Source organism: Ovis aries, chromosome 5 (assembly GCF_016772045.2).
Source record: "Ovis aries strain OAR_USU_Benz2616 breed Rambouillet chromosome 5, ARS-UI_Ramb_v3.0, whole genome shotgun sequence".
Classification (NCBI taxonomy): Eukaryota; Metazoa; Chordata; class Mammalia; order Artiodactyla; family Bovidae; genus Ovis; species Ovis aries.
In genome coordinates this window covers 90,041,218-90,065,556 of record NC_056058.1, presented here as the reverse complement: position 1 = coordinate 90,065,556, position 24,339 = coordinate 90,041,218, and the positions used below count along the sequence as shown (strand labels likewise).

Here is a 24,339-nt window from a genome sequence, read left to right as displayed (position 1 = left end):
ATCAGTAGCTGATAGATTGGTTATGTGATATGACTTGAAGGGGTAAACCCTAAAATATCTCTCTTGTATCCAGAGTACCTGAAAATCTTACCAAACTTATTGAAAGACTTGGATAAGAGTAAAAACTTTACCTAAGAAGAACAGAAAATTAATTAACAAATGCCAATAAACTCATGTATGTCCTTCTTCCTGAACCCAGCTCCATTTCCCTTGTTCCTTTCCTAAAAAAAGCGCTCTTCATTCTTTGCCAAACATTTGTACGTAATTACTGATTTTCATTTCTTCCTATTCTGGATTGGGCTTCCCCTTTCTCTTCATTTGTTTTAATTCTGTACCAGCCTCTAAGTTCCAGTTTAAACTGTCTTCTGATAAAACCTTCATTATTAACTCAAGTAGAAAGGCATTGTCCTTTCTCTGAACACATGAACTTTCTGGTCTGTATGACTCATTTGCCATTTAATCATTTGGTTTTGCCTTGTGACATCTACTCTATTGTATATTTAGCTTTTTTTTTTTAATGCTCTTTTTCCTTTTTTTTCCTCCCATTTTTCTTGTTCAGTTCATACTTCACACAGCATCCGTACGCTTCTTCCAAATGTCACTCTCCTATTTAAAACCCATTGCACAACCAACTAGGTCTAAATTCCTACCTTGACTTATGAAAACCACATGATTATTCTTTCAAGTCGCATAGTACAGAGAGCTCTTTCCTACACTAGGACCATTGCCAATACTATTCTTTTTGCCTGGAATTCTCTCTGCTTATCTCTTTATGTGTTTGACTCCTCATTCTTTAGAACACCATCTATGTGTTACCTCCTCCTCCGTAGTCTTGCTCTGACATTATTATCAAAATCTGTTTCTTTCTGGGTTCTCTATTTTAGGACCTTATTGCTTTCTTTCATATGTACATTGACATTTTCCTTATCTCTCATTATCTAGTCTTCACCACTCTCTATCCTGCCTCTGCCGTGGAGGCTTTCCCTGTGAATTGCATCAGTGAACTCCTGCCCTCTGGATTCTGAAAATCCTGCTGAAAAAAGTTAAAGTGAAAGTGTTAGTTGCTCATTCGTGTCCGACTCTTTGCAACTCTATGGGTTGTAGCCTACCAGGCTCCTCTGTCCATGGGATTCTCCAGGCAAGAATACTGAAGTGAGTTGCCATTGCCTTCTCCAGGGGATGTTTCCAACCAAAGGATCAAACCCAGATCTTCTGCACTGCAGACGATTCTTTACTGTCTGAGCCAGGGAAGTCGTGGATTCACATTGGGTTTAGCCAATGAGAGAGGAGATTGAGAAAGTGAGGACTGAGAGCTGTGTACTTATTCTTCTGGCTTCTTCCTTTCCAGGTCATTCAATGATGGCTATTTCTTAGAAAGTAGATATTATACGTTTCCATTTTACAGATGAAGAAACAACTCAGAATGGTTAAGAGATATACACAATTACACAACTATGACCCTATGGACTGTAGCCAGGCTCCTCTATCCATGGTATTTTCCAGGTAAGAATACCACAGTGGGTTGCCATTTCCTCCTCAAATGAGTTGGTAGTGTCAGGATTTAAATTTAAGTACTTTCTCTACATCACCCTGCCTCATTTAACAATTGAAACAATCATAGTCTTTCCAACTTTTTATGTCTCAGACCAGTTGAAAACAATAGTTTGTCTGCTTCATTTCTCTACCTCTTTGCCTCTAAAATCACTGTCTCTGTGACTTTAGCTCACAACAGAGTATTGGAGGGAAAGTTACCACAGCATTGATACCATGTGTGTTGACCTGTAAAATGCCTGCAGAGTTTGTTATCAAATGTGCTCAGTATCATCTAGACCTGTGACAAATAACCAAGAGTGACTAAATTTAAAAAAAAAAGCAGTAATAATCATCTTGAACTATTTCTTGAAGATAAGTCTAAGATATTATAATAATAACTTAATTTTCAGAATTATTTGAACTTAATTTTTAGCTAAGTTAAAAAAAAATCACTCAAGATCTTACTATTGAGCTGTGTATTTTTATATCACATGATTGACCAAGCTCTCAATGGGAGACTATTTTTGAAATCATCATGTGACAAAACCCTTACAGTAATATTTCTACATTATATTTTGTTAACTGGAAAAAATTAGTATTTGGAATTTATTGAGAAAACAAATCCAAAAGCTAGAACATAAATTCAGGGAGAATGCAAAATCCTTACAGGTTTTAATTCTTAGAGGTGGTCTTATGCAGAATAATTGTGTGGGGCTTGAAAGAATAGATGATTTGTGCTAAAACATTATATGTCCAAATACCGCCACCTTTCCCTCTGTATTGAAGAGTTGTAAGAAAAGGCTCTCATTCTCTTAAGAAGATCTGTTAATCTCCTTAAACATAGAAAAGCCAAAAAAATATGAAGGATGAGAATGAACCCTAATGTAAATACAGATAAATATGGCGACAGCTGTAGCTGAATAGTTACAGAATTGACTTGAGAAATGAAACCTCTGTAGTATACACACACACACACACACTTTGGGTTTATTTATGAAACAGCGTCTTCTAAACATAGAACCTTGCATTGCAGAAAAGGCAATTAAATAGAACAGCATGAGGTTGTCAATCACTTCAACAACTAACAAAAGCATCTACTATCAAAGCAAATAATGTAAATGTGCAAAAAGGTACCTTGCTATCAAAGCGAATAATGTAAACATGCAAAGGCAAAGAATTCCCTGTATCAAATGTCATTCTTTTAATGGTTCCCCATTTTTGTGTATGTTTTTGCATATGCTTGATCCTAGTATATCAGTTATTTTGAAATGTGATAGAGGATTGGCCATTATCGTTTCTTAGAGGATTTGGTCATAGTGTGAAGATTTTGAAAGAGGTTGGGACTTTTTTTTTTCCTTCTTTTTTTTTGTTGCTAGTGTTGTACAAATAAATGGACAGTCACAGCTTATCATCACTTAAAGATGCATGCGCAGGCTGCAGTTTACTGAAACATGATTGGCTGCTACATAAATCAATCTGATAGAGATCGGTTTCATGAAGAAGAGATAAATCATTAGCCAGAGCTTTGGGAATGTAATTCATTTTAGATAGTGATTATTGATGATTTAATTTTAGCGGTACATGTACATGTCTAGACCATGATGTTATATAAAATGTTAATGCAGAAGAATATATTCATTTTTAAAAGTGAGTATAAAGAAACCAGTTAGAAGTTTACACGCAAAACATGCTAATGAAACAGAAGTGTCGAGAAGTCCAAAGTACTGTTTTACTAAATAAGTTAGAATGTAGCCTTATTTTTTTTCAGGCAGAATTCTTAAATCTTTTCTTTAGACGGCAGCACAAAGAAGTGGCTCCAAAGTTCATCCAACGTGTCATACTCCAGATGACTGTAGGAACATTTTGGGTATATATCTTCTACATCTTGGCCTCCATCTCTACTATTGTTTATACCCTTAGGCCCACCATTTCTATTCACAGCATTTAGAGGGAGTCCTCGTGACAAGAGATCTTATGTTTGGAAACACACTGTTTTTATCATGTGGGTAAGTGGGGAATGAGGGACATATGTTCAGTGGTCCTGACATCAGTAACCCAAGTAAGTGACACCAGTAACCCAAGTAACTGGCAAAGACATGTTGAGAGGTAGACCAGCTAGACAAGCTAGATGGTGTCCAGGGCTTCCATCTGCAGGAGACACCAGGACATCATTGGGCAATCAATAAGTTGGAAGAATTACATTTATTAGCAAATTTCCAAGGAAAGTGATATACCTTGTTGGGACCTATACTTTGAAAGGCTAGCTTGGAGTGGAAATGAGCTGGTCAAGTAACAATAGCTGGTCATCAAAATATCTCCTCAGAAAAGTCTTTGATTTACTGAGCCAAGTCTTGAAGTTTGGGTCAGAGATAAAAGCTGCCATACCCAGACACCAACAGGAGTCTTCTGTCTTTCCCTCATGAGGTCCTGCTCTGAATAAGTGTGAACAAACATTTAGACTGTACTGGTTTGCAGGGACACAAAATGAGTACCCTGCATTAGTACCCAAACGCCTGGTTCAAGTCTCCAGAGAGTAGGGCAAATGAAAGCGCAATGGCAGTCCTCAGTGACACTTTCATTTCGTGTCTCTGGTCTTTGCCCTTGGCTAACCCAGAGTGAATCATTCTGGGTTTTTCTAATCAATCTCTAGCCTTTAACAGGGAAATTCACTTCATTGAGGAAATAAAGTGTATTACATTTGGTAGTTTTTTTTTTCTTTTTTAAATTAATTTTTATTGAAATATAGTTGTTTGATAATGTATTAGTTTCTACTGTACAGCAAAGTGAACCAGCTATCTGTATACATATAGCCCCTGAGTTTTGGATTTCCTTCTCATTTAGGTCACCACAGAGCACTGACTAGGGTTCCCTGAGCTATCCGGTATATTCTCATTACTTATCTATTTCGTATATAGTACCAGTATTGAATGTATGTCGATCCCAGTCTCCCAAGTCATCTCACCGCCTCCTTCCCGCATTGGTATCCATACATTTTTTTCCTCTACATCTGTGTCTCTCTTTCTGTTTTGCAGTGGATCATTTCTGCAATTTTCTTTTCCATCTCTTGCTTCTCCGTATATGATTCCTCTCATCTTTGCTTTTGCTTTGGAAGTGTCATCATCTTTCCTAACTTTTAACAGCTCCTCAGTTTACACAGCCTAAGGTCTGAGCTGATTAACCTGCCAGTCTCAGAATCCAGTTCTTGCCGTCTCCTTTTATACTTGTGACTCTGTAATTGACTATTTTCCTTTATTCTGAGTGATCCCAAGATCCCCTCCTTAAGTCACACTGGGTACTTTCTTTTAGCCATGGACTCCCCAGTAGAATAGCGTATCTCGATGGATGTCAGTATCTGTATAAAAATGAAGGCCTCGAATCCAGAAACATCTTTGCCTTTTAAATTGCACAGCTTTCCCCTGTCCACCCCTCCACATCTTGATTAAAATAAGGTAAGGCAAAGACTTGTAGTCTGAGAAAGTTTGAGACACTAGAGAAAGAAGCTGCATAGATAACGTAAAGAGTTGCCTCCTTTTCAGATCACATCAGATTTCCTCTTAGGAAAATAAACTTTCCTGTGTGTGACAGTCACACAGGACGTGTGAGAGTCTTGATTCCAGGCAAGAGAGGAGGATGCTGGCCAGTGCAACATAGTGCAAGACGTTTGTGTGTGTGTGTAAGGGAGAGACATTTAGCAGGGAACCCCTGGGAGATGTACGCATTTGAAGAGGAGTTACACAAATCTAGTGTCCTGTCCTGTATTTCTTTTCTGTTTCTTTCTGCTATTTGTAGCCTCCGGCAAAGTTTTGTGAAATTCCTCAGCCTGCTGCAGACTGCAGGGAGTAATGATACAGGCCCACGTCCACACTTTGGCTTGAGGGGGGCAGAAACAGCATTTGAGAGGGCAGGCTCTGGCAGGAAGAGGTGGTCAGCAGAAGGGTGTGGCAGCAGACAGAGACAGATGGCTGGCTGAGGGGAAAAGTGACAACCTGCACACGTTCTGAAACATATAAGCAACATCTGGGCTTCTCAGAGTTTTGAGGCCACAAGAAATTGCTACAAGACCCAGGTCCCTCAGGGTGGGGTCTCAGACTATTGCTGTACAGTCATTAAAGGGAAGGGTGACCCCTGGAGGCCAGAGCAGCCTACAGCGCCAGCTTCCTTCATTCACCACTTCTTTCCAGATGCATCCCTTGGTAAATAATAAAAATGCCCGCCCCTCCTGAAATGCCAGCTAAGCATTTTGAAAAATGCATTATTTTATTAGACCATCTTATCGAATTAATGTACAGTTAGAGCTCAAGGAATAAATGCAGACTTAGCGGTGCTGATCCTCTCAGGCACCTGCTACCTGATTCTCCTGAGCCCGAGATTCAGGCATCCTTACTCTTCCTGAAGAAACCCCAGTGTTCCCAACAGCGTGGGTGTTTCCTCTCACCCTCTATCCAACCCTTATCCACCACCAAAAAGATGTCTGTTTGCTCATTTAGTGCATTCTGACCTAGCTGCAAATTTGCTAGAGTTGAAATGTTTTCTTCTCACAGTCTAGTGAATGAACTTTTTCTTAATAAGATTTGAACACATTACATACTTTGGCTTCACCGTCAATCCTATTAGAGGGGAATTCCATGTGTCGGGGAGGCATGTTCTGTGATGAAACCGCCCGGCTAGAAAGTAATGTTTTCAGCTTGATCCCAAGGGCTGCTGGGCTCTGAGGTGTTCACGCTGAAGCAGAGGCGTTGGCAGTCACTCCAGTCAATGGAGAACTGTATCCAGGCCTGGCGGATTATCTTTGAACCTTTAACAAATACGTTAGTCTCTTTTCAAATAACATTCTCAATTTCACCAGTTCAGAAACAGCTTTTGTCTCCTTAAACACAAGTTATGATCCCCAGCTGACTCACAACTTACATACTGATCAAAAGTAGATTTGTTCTGCAGCTTGACTACTGAAAAGGTCTGCCTTCTCTCCATATCCTAATTCATGACTTAAAATAACTAATGTATTGTATTATGCAATTTTGCAGGGAAATATTTTCTGAAGGAGAAGACACAATTGTCTGATTGGTTTTTGATTCAAGTTGGAAGCACATCATACTGAAATTAAATAAATATTTAGATCATTTAGATTATTTTATAGTTATAATTTCATTTAAAATTTTTGGTTAGCAGCTACTTACGCACCAGATACTCAAATTGTGATGACTGTCCTAGAGTTAAAAAATCAGAGTAAGAAATTGTCTTTTATTGTGAACTGACTTTATAGAAGTCTCTATGAATGTTACAAACTTTTTCCAAGTGATGTTTTACAGAATTGCTTTTAAAAACCCCAGAGGGTAAATAGTATTCTCAGAATAAACAGAAAAATGCTGACCTTGTCAGATTCAGCTGCTGAAAGCCAAGCTGTTTTAAGACTTGGAGGATCAAGGGTCATGGTTATAAACAACGCAGATTTTTTTTTAAATGAAGAAAGTAAGAAATCTAGAAGAAGAAGAAGAAAAAAAAGGATAGTCAGCTGCACCATGAATACAAGTAATAGACCCGTTGACCTTGGAAAGAAGGGAAGGAGTATTTATGTAAAAATATAAAAGGAAAGCAAAAACACAACCAAAAAACAAAAAAAAAGAAAAAACCAAAAACCCTCAGGCCCAAAACTACTTGAGAAAATGTTTCTTAGTGCATATTTAAAGCCGGAAATGAGTCACTTTAACTTCATCTGTTTTTAGTTTCAGAAGGGGAGAAAGGTCAAAGCTTCTTTGTTTTAAGTAAGCTGGTCACTACTTCTGAAGTGTAACCTGATAGGGTTCAGCAGCCTTAATGAAACAGGCATTTCCCAGACACCCCGAGCTGTGTGAGCCCTCAGCAGCAGCAGGCCAAGAACTGGGCTGAAAAAACGTGTCATCAACAAAGGTAAGGTGGAGCGTGACCCTCTCTTGACTTTTGTATCTGGGTGGGTGTTTCTTAGCTACCTCTAAGGACAAGAGAACGCAGAAATCATCCATTTCTTCCTCCATTCTCATACATTACCACGCATTACAGCCACACAACCAGACCATAACAGTTCCATTTATACCCAGACACTAGATATAAATCTATTCATTTTACATATTTCCTTATTGATGCTTTCTGGTAAACCTAGGCAAATTAGAGAAATAAGTTAGGGAACAATTCTGCTGAGAACACAAGTACTAACTTCAAACAAATTCTACAGTCGTAGTGAACTCAGCATCCTTCCAATGGGAATGTTAGAGTGTAAGATGTCTAAAAAAGTACTGAGGCTGAAGCTAACTGAGGAGCTGGATTTCAAGAAGTAAGTCCAGTTCCAGCTGTAAGCCTGGGAGGCCAAAACAAACTGCCTTCTTCAGCAGGAAGGTATCCTTTTCCAAGCTTCCCTGGCAGCTCAGACAGTAAAGAGCCTGCCTTCAATACAGGAGACCCAGGTTCGATCCCTGGACCAGGAAGAAACTCCTGGAGAGGGGAATGGCAAACCACTCCAGGATTCTTGCCTGGAGAATTCCATGGACAGAGTTAACTGGCAGGCTACAATTCCATGGGGTCACAACGAGTTGGGCATAACTGAGTGACTAACACTTTCTCTTCACTTTCTATGTCTTCACAGGATCTATGGAGATAAAGATGTCTTTTTAAAAAAATTATATTTTTACTGGAGTATTGTTGCTTTACAATGTTGCGTTAGTTTCACCTGTATAGCAAAATGAATCAGCCTTACATATACACACATCTCCTCCTTTTTGGACTTCTTTCCCATCCAGTACATTAGGTAGAGTTCCCTGTGCTATACAGTATGTTCTCATTAGTTATCTATTTTAGGCAAAGTATCAAGGAAAGAAGAAGCTGGTGGAGAAAAGAAACAAACCCTGAAGATACAGTCACCCGTGAAGTGTTTCCATAGCCTTTCCTGTTGATGGTTACCTCCCCTTTGCTGTTCTCTACTCCATCTTGAACATTCTGTTTCATATACATCTCTGGACTATGGCCTGGTTGTTCCTGACCTTGACTTGCCATCCTTTTTCAGGCCACTGTATTCTTACCCTTGGTTCTCATGAGCAATATATTCACTTTGGGTCATTACTACCGGGCCTGTCACCATTGTGCTTAATAGTTGAGGTTTCGTGTTTTTGACCTGAGGTTGAACCCAGAAATGAATAACTTCTTTATACTGGCCCAGCGGCTGAATTATCAGTGTCTTTCTCTGATGATATGCATGTTTTCAATGATTAGAAATGCAGCCTCCAAGTAAGGCAAGAGGGTGATATTTGTGTGGGCTGGGCTCAGTAGCAGGCTCTGGGGCTGGAGCTACTCCAACATAGATGTCGTTCAAAGAAGTGATTCAAAGCTGTGTTTAGTACAAGGACAGATCCTATCTTTTTTTTTTTTTTTTGCTTTTATTTTTATTTTTATTTTTTTTTAAATTTTAAAATCTTTAATTCTTACATGCATTCCCAAACATGAACCCCCCTCCCACCTCCCTCCCCATAACATCTTTCTGGGTCATCCCCATGCACCAGCCCCAAGCATGCTGCATCCTGCGTCAGACATAGACTGGCGATTCAATTCACATGATAGTATACATGTTAGAATGTCATTCTCCCAAATCATCCCACCCTCTCCCTCTCCCTCTGAGTCCAAAAGTCCGTTATACCCATCTGTGTCTCTTTTCCTGTCTTGCATACAGGGTCGTCATTGCCATCTTCCTAAATTCCATATATATGTGTTAGTATACTGTATTGGTGTTTTTCTTTCTGGCTTACTTCACTCTGTATAATCGGCTCCAGTTTCATCCATCTCATCAGAACTGATTCAAATGAATTCTTTTTAACGGCTGAGTAATACTCCATTGTGTATATGTACCACAGCTTTCTTATCCATTCATCTGCTGATGGACATCTAGGTTGTTTCCATGTCCTGGCTATTATAAACAGTGCTGCGATGAACATTGGGGTACATGTGTCTCTTTCAATTCTGGTTTCCTCGGTGTGTATGCCCAGAAGTGGGATTGCTGGGTCATAAGGTAGTTCTATTTGCAATTTTTAAGGAATCTCCACACTGTTCTCCATAGTGGCTGTACTAGTTTGCATTCCCACCAACAGTGTAGGAGGGTTCCCTTTTCTCCACACCCTCGCCAGCATTTATTGCTTGCAGATTTTTGGATCGCAGCCATTCTGACTGGTGTGAAGTGGTACCTCATTGTGGTTTTGATTTGCATTTCTCTAATAATGAGTGATGTTGAGCATCTTTTCATGTGTTTGTTAGCCATCCGTATGTCTTCTTTGGAGAAATGTCTATTTAGTTCTTTGGCCCATTTTTGATTGGGTTGTTTATTTTTCTGGAGTTGAGCTGCAGAAGTTGCTTGTATATTTTTGAGATTAGTTGTTTGTCAGTTGCTTCATTTGCTATTATTTTCTCCCATTCAGAAGGCTGTCTTTTCACCTTGCTTATATTTTCCTTTGTTGTGCAGAAGCTTTTAATTTTAATTAGATCCCATTTGTTTATTTTTGCTTTTATTTCCAGCACTCTGGGAGGTGGATCATAGAGGATCCTGCTGTGGTTTATGTCTGAGAGTGTTTTGCCTATGTTCTCCTCTAGGAGTTTTATAGTTTCTGATCTTACATTTAGATCTTTAATCCATTTTGAGTTTATTTTTGTGTGCGGTGTTAGAAAGTGATCTAGTTTCATTCTTTTACAAGTGGTTGACCAGTTTTCCCAGCACCACTTGTTAAAGAGATTGTCTTTACTCCATTGTATATTCTTGCCTCCTTTGTCAAAGATAAGGTGTCCATATGTGTGTGGATTTATCTCTGGGCTTTCTATTTTGTTCCATTGATCTATATGTCTGTCTTTGTGCCAGTACCATACTGTCTTGATGACTGTGGCTTTGTAGTAGAGCCTGAAGTCAGGCAAGTTGATTCCTCCAGTTCCATTCTTCTTTCTCAAGATTGCTTTGGCTCTTCGAGGTTTTTTGTATTTCCATACAAATCTTGAAATTATTTGTTCTAGAGATCCTATCTTAAATCCTGTAGGACTTTCCACCATCCCTTTAGGAAGGCAGAGAACTGTTTCCCAATCACGACACGCAACTCTTTATAGTTGATCAAGATTTTTCGTATCTATTATCTCATGCAATTCACTACAATCTTGGGCACTTTGGAGAATAGTAATTTCTCTAGTAGTTTACATCATCAACAGGGGCCAGGTCTGGAACCAGACTCCATGTTCTATTGCTCCCAGAAGAGTGCTGTTTCTTCCGATCCATGCCACTCTCCAGTGGTTATTATAACAAGAGTAAACCACAGTTGCAGAGTTTTAGAGTTTAAATATTACCTAACTTAATATTAATGTTAATATTGTTATTATAAAAAGATGAAATTTGGCTCTGAAGAAAAGAAGTGGCTTCTGCAGTATTATTGGTAGAAAACACCATATTTCTGACTTCAGATCTTACACACACAGGTGAAAGAGAGAAAGAAGGGAGATTGCGGCATGAGTTAATAAGGGATAAGTGACAGTAATAAGGACATTTTCAATATGGTCATGGTTTCATGGTAGTAAAATTCAAGAAGGCTACATTCTGATATGAAAAACATCAATAATTAGTTTGATTTCTCTTTATATAGAATACAAAGGCATATTCATAATCAAATTTTAAAAGACGTTTATAGCTTATAAATAACCTTTAGTTATTGAATATCTCCTGACCTATTAGACATTGTTGGTGATGTAAATATGACCAGGACATAGTCTCTGCTCTCAAAGTACTCTTTATATCAGGGGCATTTTTGGCAGTTTTAAATCATGGCTGCAAACTGTTTGACATTCCTGCCATTAAAGGGTGGGATATATAATGTCTCTTCCTTATGAACCTGGTAGGCTTGTGACTGCTTCCACCAATAATGGTGGGAGATGTTACATGACTTTTTAGTTATTTAAGGCCATGTATTTGGTGGCCTCAGCTGACATGTAAGAAGTCCAACGATAACTATGAGCCCACCTTGCTGGGTAAAGGACATGCATGTGTCTCATGTAGGCACCAACATACCTGCTGAGCCCAATTTTCCCAACAGCCTCACCAAGGCACCAGAATGCGAATAAAGACATCTTGGACCCTCCCTAGCAGTCCAGCTGCCCCTGACCACCACCAATTACTTTCTCAATGCTTTTCAAAATAATAGACCCTCCTGACCAACCCCTGACCAAATTCCTGACCCGCAAATATCATGAGACATAATAAGATGGTTGCTGTTTTAAGCTACTGAGTTTCAGGGTTTGTTATATCACAATAAATAACTAGGACATGGAGATGATAAGTAAAATTCTTTAAGAAATTCTGAAACAATAGGAGGCATTTTCCTGATCTCTAGGAGTTTATAGTTTATCTGTGTTAAGGGGTAAGAATCAGTCACGGAATATTTAGAGAGATCAATAAAAGCCAGAAAAATCAAGGAAATCTTAGAAAAAAGTTAAAATTGAAATGGATCTTGGAGAAACTTCCTTGAAGACTTCACCTTCCAATGCAGGGGACACAAGTTCAGTCTCTGGTTAGGGGGCTAAGATCCCACATGCCTAAAAAACCAAAACATGAAAAGAAGCAATATTGTAAGAAATTCAATCAAGACTTTAAAAATGGTCTACATAAAAAAATCTTTAAATAAATAAAAAGAAAAAGAAATGGATCTTGTAGATGCAACCTAAGTGAGGAGACAATTCGGAAAAGGAGAATAGCATGAAATTTAATGAGCATCAAAACTGGTGTTAGCTATGATAATGGCGACTACTGTCTATTTAATGCTTATTATGAGCTGAGGACTCTGCAAAGTCTTAAGGCTTATCTTGTAACTTTCAAGACATGCATTATTATGCCTTCGGTATGTGGGAGGAAATAGAACAGTTTACCCAAGGTGAGACAGATAGCCTCTGGCACGACCACGTGAGTTATGTCTGACCATGTGGTTATGTCTATGGTTTTAAGCCTCATTTCTACACTGCTCCTCTGAAATCACCTTTCACAAAATGAGAAATACAACTGTATTATACATATATCTTAGAACATTACTCATATTAATACAATTCTAAATGAATTCTCTAATTTTCTGGGGCTTTAGTAACTAAATCAAATATAGCATATGTTTTACCTCCTCTTGAGTCCACAGTATATATTTGATGATTAAACTTATTTTATCAACATTTGTGATAAGTTTTTCAAATATGACTTTTTAATATGACTATAAAAAAAATCCCCAGTTTTTCAGTATCATCCCTTTGTCAATAGCCTCTTTTCAGATTAAAAAATTTCTTTGTTCTAGTTGGGACATACCAACACTTCTAAAAGATCTTATTTTGGGGTTTTCTTTGCAAGGACTGAGAAAGTGCCCTCTGCTATGTAACCAAATGCAGTGTTGGTTATTTCGTTGATGGTATTTTAACCCCTATAAGCTATTAAACAAACCTGAAATATGATGAAGGAGCTCAAGTTTTAACACACTGAAATAAATGAATAATCCAAATCATATTCGTAGCTTTAACTAAAAAGAAACACATGTGAAAAGGTGCAAAGATCTGCAGGGAGATAGAGTTTAAGTGGTCATCTGGTATAGAAAGGATATCAGGAGATTGAGCAGTGTTGTTCTCTGTGATTTAAATTGTCATTAAAAACAGACTCAATACTGAAGTGATAATCACAAGCTTTAAATCACCTACTCTGAATGTCTCAGAAAGTAGAAACCTCAGCTCTCAGGAGGAAAAAGTAAATCAGTGCAATGTGCCCACCAAAGCAGGCAGTTCCGTGCAGGTGGCAAAGGAGGCTCCCACGTATCCTCACGGCTTAGGCAGAACAGACTGTGCAGTGCTGCTGTGAGAAAATGTCCATGAGCAGAAACAATGCTTTATCCAGAATGGAGAGCTCTTACAACATCACCAGCAGAGGAGCGTTTCAAAAGTAACAATTTGACACACACACACACACACACACACACACACACACACACACACGTGCACGCACGCGCACACATACAGGCAATGCCAAAAGTCTGTTTTTCATTAAACTGAATTAAAAGTATTTGAAAATAGATTAATTGACTGTCTAAAGAAGTAAAATGACTGCAATGGTGTCCTTGCTTGACAACTTGTATATTATAAACATTTTCCTGGCTTTAATTATCCTCTTATATGGAAATATCAAGACGGACTGGTTTAATCCTCTGTAGTTGGGCATCAGATTTTCTTCTCCTTTGCTACTATGAAGAACTTACTTGAATACGTCTTTGTGCACATTCAAAATTTCTTTCAAATACATTCTTAAAAGTTAACTTACTGTGTCAAAGAGTGTACATGTGTTTCAGACATTCTGAACATAGCACCAATTTGTCCTGGAGGAACATCATGCCAAATTATACTTCGTAAGCTAAGAGAATGGTTCTTTCCTTTTACTGAGTATAACAATTTAAGTTTTTTGTTCACTTCAAATATGTATAAATTTACTGTCGCTTTTTTTCCATGTGTTGTCTTTTAATCTTCTATGTGTAATTTTTTTTTCTGATGTATTTTTTTAAACCATCAATTGTACCAATATCAATATGTTCCTTAAAGGTTCCTACTTTGTTGTTATGATGTTTAGCTAATCACCTGGAATTTCTTCTAAATTTTTATTGTTTAATTTAAAGAGGACATTTTAAATTCACCTAGAAATCATTTTGATATATAGTGTGAGAATAAAAAGTAATTTATTCCTTCTACTTTAAAATGAAACAAGTATATTAAAAGCTATATGCCCAAATTTAATTTTTGTTCAAAATCATTATCTTAGGAAGTAGTTACACATTCTAATGATACTCAGAACAAATTTATAGCTTTCATCTAAAATTGTATTCAATGCCAGTAAAAACTTCATAAAACCACATAAACACACCACTGTGGAGTTTGCAAGCGGCTTTGATTCTGATCAGAAGTGGAACGACTCAGCTTGATCACTTACCTTATGCAGTAGACTTGGCTTTGATTGGCTTTTTGCTCTCTCTAAAAATACAATTTGACCTCAATTGATGAAGATTCAACATCACTAAGAATATTTCAAAAGATTTGGACCAATGGTACCTAAAAATTCTCCAAAGAGGACTTCCAAAAATATTCTGGGTAGTGCAATAAATGTTTGTCTTCTTAAAGTAACGAATTTGAAACTGGCAACACTAATTTTGTTGTATCCATTCTGATTTGGTTGTTTGAATTTTGGTCTTCGTTATTTAAGAATTGTACTCTCTGTATTTTCTTTAAAAATCAGCTTTCTAAGTTACTAATGTTGTGTATCAAACATGTCTTGTGTGATTCCAAAATGTTCATGTATCTGTGGGAAAGACCATTCATATCAAAGCAAAGCAGTGTGTGTGTGTGTGTGTGTGTGTGTGTGTGTGTGTGCGCGCACATGCATGCGTGCCTGTGTTTTAAGCAGACTAATTCTAGGATATATGTAGCAAAGTATCTCACAGAGATAAAATTATGAACAATATTCTTATTAAGCACAGATTCTTCTTCTAGTGGACTTAATGAGAAGCACAGCAAACTACGAACACAAATAATATGTTATACTAATTAATAAAAGTGTATTTTCTAATAACATACATTTTGGACAGAAACTTTATTTTCAGAAATACCAAAAAGAGCACAGGGATATGCTCCATGGAGTCATGAAGGGGAAGAAGTTTTATCTGGAGGTGATAAGGGCTTCCCTTGTAGCTCAGTCAGTAAAGAATCTGTCTGCAGTGCAGGAGACCTGGGTTTGATCCCTGGGTTGGGAAGATCCCCTGGAGAAGGAAATGGCAACCCACTCTATCATCCTTGCCTGGAAAAATCTCATGGACAGAGGAGCCTGTGGGCTGCAGTCCATGGGGTTGCAAAGAGTCGGGCATGACTGAGCGACTAACACTTACTTACTTAAGGCAGTGTACCTAAATTCTTCCTGTTCACTTTTTTTTTTCTTCTCTGTGAGTGTCAGTGCACCACTGAAGCTGCTACAGTCTACCTGTACCCTGAAGCTACTACAGCCTCTTCCCACTCCTGGGCTCTAAGATATTTGATTTTGTAATTCCCAAATTGGAATTGTTCAGAAACATTAAGCACTAATTAAACAAGCAAAACCCTATACATTTGAGAATTCTGGTTAGTCTTCTGAGAAAGGACTATAATTAGAAAAGAAAGGGGGGTGAGTAGGGGATTTAGCCTTCAAGTATGAAAGGAAGAGTAATGAAATGATTGATTAATTCTTTACCTTTGGAGTCTACTAACTTTGTGACCTGTAACCTCTTAATTATTACCTGGAAGGCTTTGGGGTCAAGTTTTCTTTTCTTTTCTTTTTTTTTTTTATCTTCTTGCTCACACAGTTTAAGGAGCACCAGGCTAAGAACACAAATGGAAGCCCCTTGGCTGTCCCTCGTCTCTTCCCAGCCCAGCTTTATTCAGCACTTTGAAAGGTCTTGTGTGCCCGTGGCTGGATGTCATAGTCACACATCCACATTCAAGCTCTGTCTGTTTTCCCTTTCCCCTCAACAGCCACTTCATATCCATAGCTCAGGCCCAACAGTACCCACATAGGTGGTCTGTCAACCACTGAAAGAATGGACCAGGAAGGAGCCTCCTCAGGCCAAGTTCAGAAGGAAGTTCATGGCCATTAGAGCCAAGTACAGAGGGCTGGGCTCAGGATCCAGGTGGACATGCCGTCTTAGCACAGTGCCCTCCTCACTGCGTGGCAAGGAGGATGGTGGCAAGAGCCCAGGGAGTCTCTAAAGCACAGAGCTTGGGACCCTTTGGCCTCAGTCCCTGGTTTCCAGGGACTGGAATCTTGGTTACTTATCCAGTTTTGGTTCCCAACCCAGCATTTTCATTCTGTCATGTTCTTCCCAAAGACCACAGCTTTGCCTGAGACCTTGATCTGAAATATTTTTGACTCCACTTTCTTCTGCTGATGACTTGAATTTCTGTTTGTCTGCTCTAGGCTTCTTGAGCATCTTATTAATCCAGAGAACTAGAATCTCTGCTCAGCATCTTTCAAGTACAATCATGATGCTGATTGTTATTCTTAGCTCACACCATAGTCTGCCTTCTGACACCTACTGTGCTCTAGTGGGCTTGCCCTCTGCTTTCATTGTCTGGTCTGATCTGGGATTGAGTGAAGCCTCTGTAGAAGAGATTCCAACAAACACACTTGTCCTGGGAAGGATGGCTCCAGGCCTACAGAGAAGTCAGGAAAGAGAGCAATCAGGCACCCAGGGACAGGCCTCTAACAGACTATGTCTAATTCATTACCTTTAAGGTAGTAAGAGGCCATTTCAAAGGGAGGTCTCATGTCCCTTCTGAGCATATGTACAATTATGCTAAAAGGAGTCAAGCAAATTTACCTTTAGTGCAGGCCTTACCTTGTAGAAGCATTCTTGCCTTTCATTTTACAGATGCTTGAAATTACTTTAATGGGTTACAATCTTTCATTCCATAATTAGAGACAAAAGGCTTAAAATACACAGGCCTGACTATGGTTAGGCATTTACAGAAACTCATTCACACTCAAGTGTCATCAGTCAATCAATCAGTTAGCATCTATAAATGGCAGACATTAGATCTCTTCCTTTTTGATGAGCATGTGTAGGGGGAAAGAGAGTAGAAAGAAACTTCGAAAAATCAATGCTTCTGCATATGTGGGTGGAATTACCATTGAGACAAGGAAAGAGGAACATAAATGGAAGGTTGAGAACCTCGAAGACAACACTGAAATCTTCACAAATTCACTCACCTTCTCCTTGCCAGACTGAAGGCAGAATTCAGTCCAGTTCAATTCCACTGTTAGAACATAGGTTTCAAAGAATATAATCTATAGATGCTTAATCAGTGATGTGATTATGTTTGAAGAACAGAGTGTCACACTACAGATTTTGTGTAGAAGAGACAACAGACATCTTTAGCTTACTCTTTGAAACCTGAATGCACAGTTGGGAGGCAGCTTTTCATGTGTGGAGTCTGAGGGTGTTGTGCACTGAAGAATGGCATGGGGCCTATGGTTACCAGGATCCTTGAAGAGCTACCTTCTTACATCATTTCCTGCTCTCATCTTTACTTTTAAATCTTAGTGCAAACAAATTTCATAGCAATAAATGTAATAATAGCTAACATTTTTTTTGTTTGTTTGTTTGAACAAAGTAGTGGGCTAAATAAACTACTTGGATTACACTACTGAATCCTCATAGCAACCCTAGGAGATGAGTTTGAGGATCGAGGTTAGGGGATTTTACTAAACTTCCAAAAGTTATGGAGGCTGATAGTACCAGGGTTCTAATTTCATTCCATCAATGCTCATGGAAATTTTCGTTGTCCAGTGCTAAGTAAGAGCTACACTTCATGGCTTCTTCTGTGTGTTTTGTGTTCATGCCACTCTTTGCCTCAGGACTTTGGGTTAGAGGAAATGTTTTGCAACAGTAAAGGGGTGACTAGACATCATAATCACCTATGATTTAACTGTTCCCAGGATAACATGTTTCCAGCTGATGTAACCATTCAATAAGTGAGATAAAAATAAGTGGCATAAAGCTATCCTTAAAGATGGCTAACAATAAACTAATATGGTGAGAAAAGGATTTGGCTTTCTCATAGTAATTTAAGTAGGGCAACATGCTTGAAATGCTACTTGGAAACATGCAAATAAGTTTGATGTCCATCTGCTTCTCAGAACTTCTCTGCTTACAGGATTTTCTTCTTCCTGAAGTAAACAAGCTAGAATGCTCTGATTAAAGTAGTTTAGACACATGCTAGAATGTTTGAGAGAAGCAGCATTTTTGCTACAAGATTCTTTACTCCTAGAAGGTGACACTAGAGTCACAGCGGGAATTATAGGATTATTGAAACTACATAGCAACTGATTTACTGATTAATTAGATATTAGTTGCAGAAACATTCATTGAGCATCAATGAGAGATAATGGATTAAGATTACCATGGTTTATTCTGTGGAGGACATGAATATTAGACATATACAGGCTCAGGGTTCTTGGTTTTTATCGATAAAGCCCGCCAGAGCTAGTGTTGAATCAACAGATTTATCTGAAGGAGATACAGGATTCTAAGAAAGGGAATATAGCAAGGGATGCTCCAAGAGGCGATGGAACTTATTCCTGTATCACTGTGGCCATGAGTACTGTTGGCACATGGAAGAACTTGATTAACAGTTGCAGCGTAAATTAAGGGCTGAATCAAGAACAGAAATGTCTATACTAGGAAACCCAGAAAGTGGTCAGTTTCCATGTTTCTTGGTTTTCATGTTGCCCATACTCACTTGATAAAGAATATGGCTGCTCTACCATCCTGGAGTTTAGATATCATAATCCAGTTATATTTCTGCATCATGTGTGATTCAACTGGCTCAAAGTGAATGCCCAGCCATAAGACTTGGCTTAGCCTTCTTGGCCAGAAGTGGGATTACATGGGAAAATATGACTGCTGGGCCCGCCTAGAGAGAGCAGTTCTGAGGTTGATGGTTACTGCAGCCTCAGCACATAACTCAAGAAGTGTTTATGCCAAGCTAAAAATGAATTGTGCAGTACCAGGCCCTTTAGATAGGTATATAAATATATGTTGTTTCTCAGTGTGCTACACTCGAGCCCTTTCACTCTACTCATTCTCCCTGCAAACATGCTACTTACACCCATGCTTTCAAAAAATCTTATTAACTGATGGCCAAATCTACATTTTAGCACAGAGCCCTCTCCTGAACTCCAGGTTCACGTACCCAGTCTCTTACTTAAATTTCCACACGTGTCTACTAGACACCTCAATTTTGATATGCTCAAAGCTGAAATCTTCCCTCCAAAATATATACCTTCTCCAGTATTCTTTAGCATGTTTAAAAATGAACACAGTTTTTGAACGTGTAGTAAAGACTGTGGTGAATGTTGGCAAGCCTCTCTCATTACAGGCAAAAATATAAAGATACAAAAAGGACATCTCGGAATTTGGAACAGAAAATTACAATCTAAAAATTGCCAGCAATATCACACATTAATAAAATGTGTGCCCACACATAGTCTGAAAACAATGTGTAATTTGGGAATTCAAATCAATTTATTTGGCCACTGGAGTAAAGCTCAGTAGTAGGGTAACAATACATCCCAGTTTCCCTGAAAGAGTTCCAACTTATTGCTGTTGGCCCAACAGCCTATCTAGTTTTATATCTGTTTCCAATGTTTTATTCTTGATGAAGTATTATTAATAGATGAATTAAAATAGTCTTGGATAGGCTTAGTAGAAAGGATTCCACTTTTTAATTCTAGTTTCTGCCATGGGCTCATCTAGTAACGTGGGAGATGTATTCTCAGTGAACAGAGTTCTCATTGTAATACTAGTGACAGTAACTAGTGATAATCCGTTTCTCTTTTCCTAGCTTTTTTTCAGAAACAATATGGCTAAGCTCCCATTTCATCTAAAGACAGCTAACTGCATGTGGTATCCATATGGTAATGGGAGGGGAATCACACTCTGATGCCCCTGATGGTACTTGTTAAACTAATTACTTGTGCCAGGGTCCATACAGTGCTCTGTGAGATGCATGAAGTCATCAATCAGTGGAGTCAATGAGAAACATGGGAAAAGATAAGTCGGGTGTGTATGAAGAATAAGTAGGTAGTAAAGGCTGAACAGCATTGCCCTGGAAGACATACACAGTAATTTAAATACTCTTGCTACAATAAGTTTGGTATTTATTATATGGTGCAAATCCATAACTATTCAATTGTTTGATTTGGAGGAATGCTTTTAAAATTTCCTGCAGAATGAAGTTCAAGTTTCTTGTCCTGGAAGCTTTCTACCTAACCTTCACATCTTATTCTTGCCTCTTTCCTCCAAGTACCCTTCAGTTCTGCGGCACCTATACATTAAATATGGGCTCCCCAGGTGAAATTAAAAGATGCATGCTCCTTGGAAGAAAAATTATGACCAACCTAGACAGCTTATTAAAAAGCAGAGACTTTACTTTGCCAACAAAGGTCCGTCTAGTCAAAGCTATGGTTTTTCCAGTAGTCATGTATGGATGTGAGAGTTGGACTATAAAGAAAGCTGAGCACCGAAGAATTGATGCTTTTGAACTGTGGTGTTGGAGAAGACCCTTGAGAATCCCTTGGACAGCAAGGATTTCCATCCTAAAGGAAATCAGTCCTGAATATTCATTGGAAGGACTGATGCTGAAACTGAAGCTCTAACACTTACGCCACCCGATGCAAAGAACTGACTCATCTGAAAAGACCCTGATGCTGGGAAAGATTGAAAGTAGGAGGAGAAGGGGACAACAGAGGATGAGATGGCTGGATGGCGTCACAGACTCAATGGACATGAGTTTGGGTGAACTCCGGGAGTTGGTGATGGACAGGGAGGCCTGGCGTGCTACAGTCCATGGGCTTGCAGAGTCGGACACAACTGAGCGGCTGAACTGAACTGAGGTGGCACTAGAGGTAAAGAATTTATCTGCCCGTGCAGGAGATGTAAGGGTCTTGGGGTTGATCCCTGGGCTGAGAAGATCTCCTGGACAAGACGATGGCAACACACTCCAGTATTCTGCCTGGAGAAGCCCATGGACAGAGGAGGCTGGCAGGCTACAGTCCATAGGGTCTCAAAGAGTCAGACACAAACGAAGTGGCTTAGCTTGCACGCAGGGTAAATTATAACATGAAGCTGAGTGGTGAAAAATATTTACAAGGTCCAAATCAAGATTCCTGAATGGTAGACTGTCTGAAGTTCAGACTTTATTCTGTGGTTCTCAGTGTTTGAGCAGGAGTTAAGCATCCTCATGTAGTCTGAAAACTGTATGTGAGATGGTTTCATAGGAGGAGAAAAAAAAAAAGAAAAAGGAAAACCAGAAAGGATTGGCAGAAAACCACTGTATCAACTAGATGAATGATAAGCAAAACTAGGTAAGTGGTAAACAGTGCTGTCCTGCAGCCAGATTGTACTGGCTTGTAAGAGCCAACTGCTAAGGTTTCAGGATTTTTGTGGGTTAGTTTTTACATGCAATCATAATTAAACATGGAATTATGTAAACTTAGAATTAAATAATTTATACAAAAATAAAAGTAATAAACACAAAACTATTCACTTCATACTCATTTTACCTTAGTTATCTATGCATTTGAGGTCACATATATCTGTGTGGTTCAAATAAGGTAAATTATATATTACTCCATATCTCTTCCCAACTGTGTTTAGTGGCATTAAGATGGTAACTTGAAACTCATGATGGGAGTATTTATTCTACAGCAATTGGTAAATACTCCAATCATGACTTTCCCCTACAAAATTAGAACCGGTTTGCATTTATTAATATTTTCGCTAATACTATAACTTTATGCTTTATCCCCTGTGTCTATCAAAGATACTTAATATTTAAAGTAATACATTTAATACATTTCTTTGGCCAAACTTGAAGTGGAATTATTATAAGAGTATGTACACATTGCATAGTAGTCTTTTTTAAGAATCCATAAAAATATTTCCCTGTGTGAGTTCAGAAACAAAAAGAGTGTTATCTAAGGGAGTGGGGAAAAATCAGATAGTATTGTATTTTTGGTAAATTCCAACAACAAAAAACATATATGAACACATATTGTCAAATAACGTCACATTCTGAGGTTCTGGCTGGATGTGAATTTTGGGGGGATTCTATTCAACCCACAACAGCTCATAACTGAGTTCAAGATTCCAGGAAATATTACAATAACTTAAAAATTACAGATATGGTTTTTCTAAGTAATAAGATTATATTCTGCTTTATTTCATATTACATCCTCACTCATTTCTCACATGGGTTAATGTCTCCTTCCCTCACTGCTCGAGTTTCGGAAGGCTGTGGCTTACCCAGAATAAACGGTAAACTCTCCCCTGTGGTTGATCTTTATGGGAATACAAGATGACAGGTAAGCTGATGCACTCTTTCTAAATATCTGACCCGCAAATGTAGCCAGACACTTAGAAATAAAATCTGTGTTTCCTAGCTGTGTGGTTATATTAATATCAGACAAAGTAGGCCTCAGACAAAGGGTACTGTCAGAAATAAAGAGGGCATTTCATAATGATAAAAGGGTCAATTCATCAGGAAGACATATTTTAAATGTGCATTCACCTAATAAAGAGGCTCAAAATTTGTAAAACAAAGATATAGTCAAATCTGCAATCATAATTGAGCATTTTTAATATTCCACTTTCAATGATTTATAGAACATATAGACAAAGTCATCAACAAGAATATGAAGAATTTGAACTGTACTATCAAGATTCTTGGACAAAATAGTATTTATAGAACACCCGCCCAAGACTATAAAACATACATTCAAGTTTATACTGAAAGTTCTCCAAGGTGGATAATAGGATAGACCAAAGGATATTTTTAAAGAGTATATATTCTCTAACCACAATAGAATTACATTAGAAAGCAGTGAGACATTAAAAAATCTCCAAATATTTTGAAATTAAAAAAGAGTTGTTTAATGACTCAATTCTTAAAAAGGATGTCAGTTAAACAACTTGGTCAACTCTATGAATTCCTGGTAGCCAAAGAAAAATTTTGATCTAGAAAATTAAAACTCAAAATCAAAAATCATTTTGAAATGTATTGGGTAATGGGGCTTTTAAAGTTTTTATATGTTGCTGTTAATCACCGGCTTGCTGAATCTATAAAGATAGATTCAGCAATATAAATAATCCTTTCAGATATGCTAAGATTATTTACAAAAATACAATATATTGCTTTTCACGGTTCTATCTTTTAAAACTTCTAGAACTTCCAACCTCTCTTGGGCAGGGGAGGGACTTACCAATTGTCTTGGAAATGTAAAATAAACACTTTTTTCTATATATGTTGATGCCATTGTTTATCGTCTATTTACTCAGCTCCAATGTAGTTGGGGTCATTAGCAAAGTAAAAGCAGCTCAGATCCTGTCAATACTTGACCTTTAAAATAGTTGTACATTCTGTGTTCCAATGCAGTCTTAGATGTTGTTGCAGTACAAGTAGAAGGAGGGGTGCCATTCCTTGTTGAAAACTTTCCGAGGAAAAAAAAAATCTTCTGCTGTAGACATGGTGTTTCAAAATTCAGACAAAATGTATTTCATGGAAAATCTATTTTGAGATCAACATTCATTTGAAAAGCTAAAACTAGCATCCGGATAAAAAAAGGAAGGGATGAAACATCAAACTGAAAATATCTTCCTATATTGTGACATTTTCTCAAATGTAAATGAGACCACCTTTAAGGCTGTCACAAGCAAAGAAATTCAACTGGGGTCTTGATGACTGAAGGGATGTTGAAGAATCTCTCATCAGCGGACCATAAAGGATAAAGCAAAAGCTATCAGTAATGTGCAGATGTTATCAGGATGTGACTTCAGCACAACCCCACATCCCAGTGGAGAGACAAAACTGCAGATGTTTAATGTATTACAGGCACCAACCGCAAGTTCTGTTTGGCTTCTCCTACTTTATAATGTTTAATTTTTTTTAAAGACATGAGTTGCACTTTTGGAAGTGCTTCATCCAACTTTCATCACTTTGTAGGTCTGATCGATTACTACTAGGATGCCGGGAGCTCTGGGTAAAGGGGCAGATCAGTTATTCCTTGGATGTGGGACAATGCGAAGTATGCAGGGGTGAGATGCATTTCAGCATTCAAATGCAAGTGATGGGAAGAGAGTTCTCACCGTTGTGTGATAGGAACCCTAAGTGCCTGGTAGACCTGTGTACTGATTTCATAACAAATCTGCTCCTGTAAACCAAAAGAGT

General features: G+C 38.3%; 1 long non-coding RNA gene across 1 annotated transcript in view; it reads left to right on the top strand.

The window, feature by feature from the left end:
• The first annotated feature begins 1,060 nt into the window (after positions 1 to 1,060).
• Positions 1,061 to 24,339, top strand: part of LOC132659904 (uncharacterized) — a 29,710-nt gene continuing 6,431 nt past the window's right edge. Inside the window, exons 1-2 of the long non-coding RNA XR_009600925.1 lie at positions 1,061 to 1,152; positions 1,349 to 22,477. This is a non-coding gene — a long non-coding RNA (uncharacterized LOC132659904). The remainder of the gene's footprint in view (positions 1,153 to 1,348; positions 22,478 to 24,339) is intronic.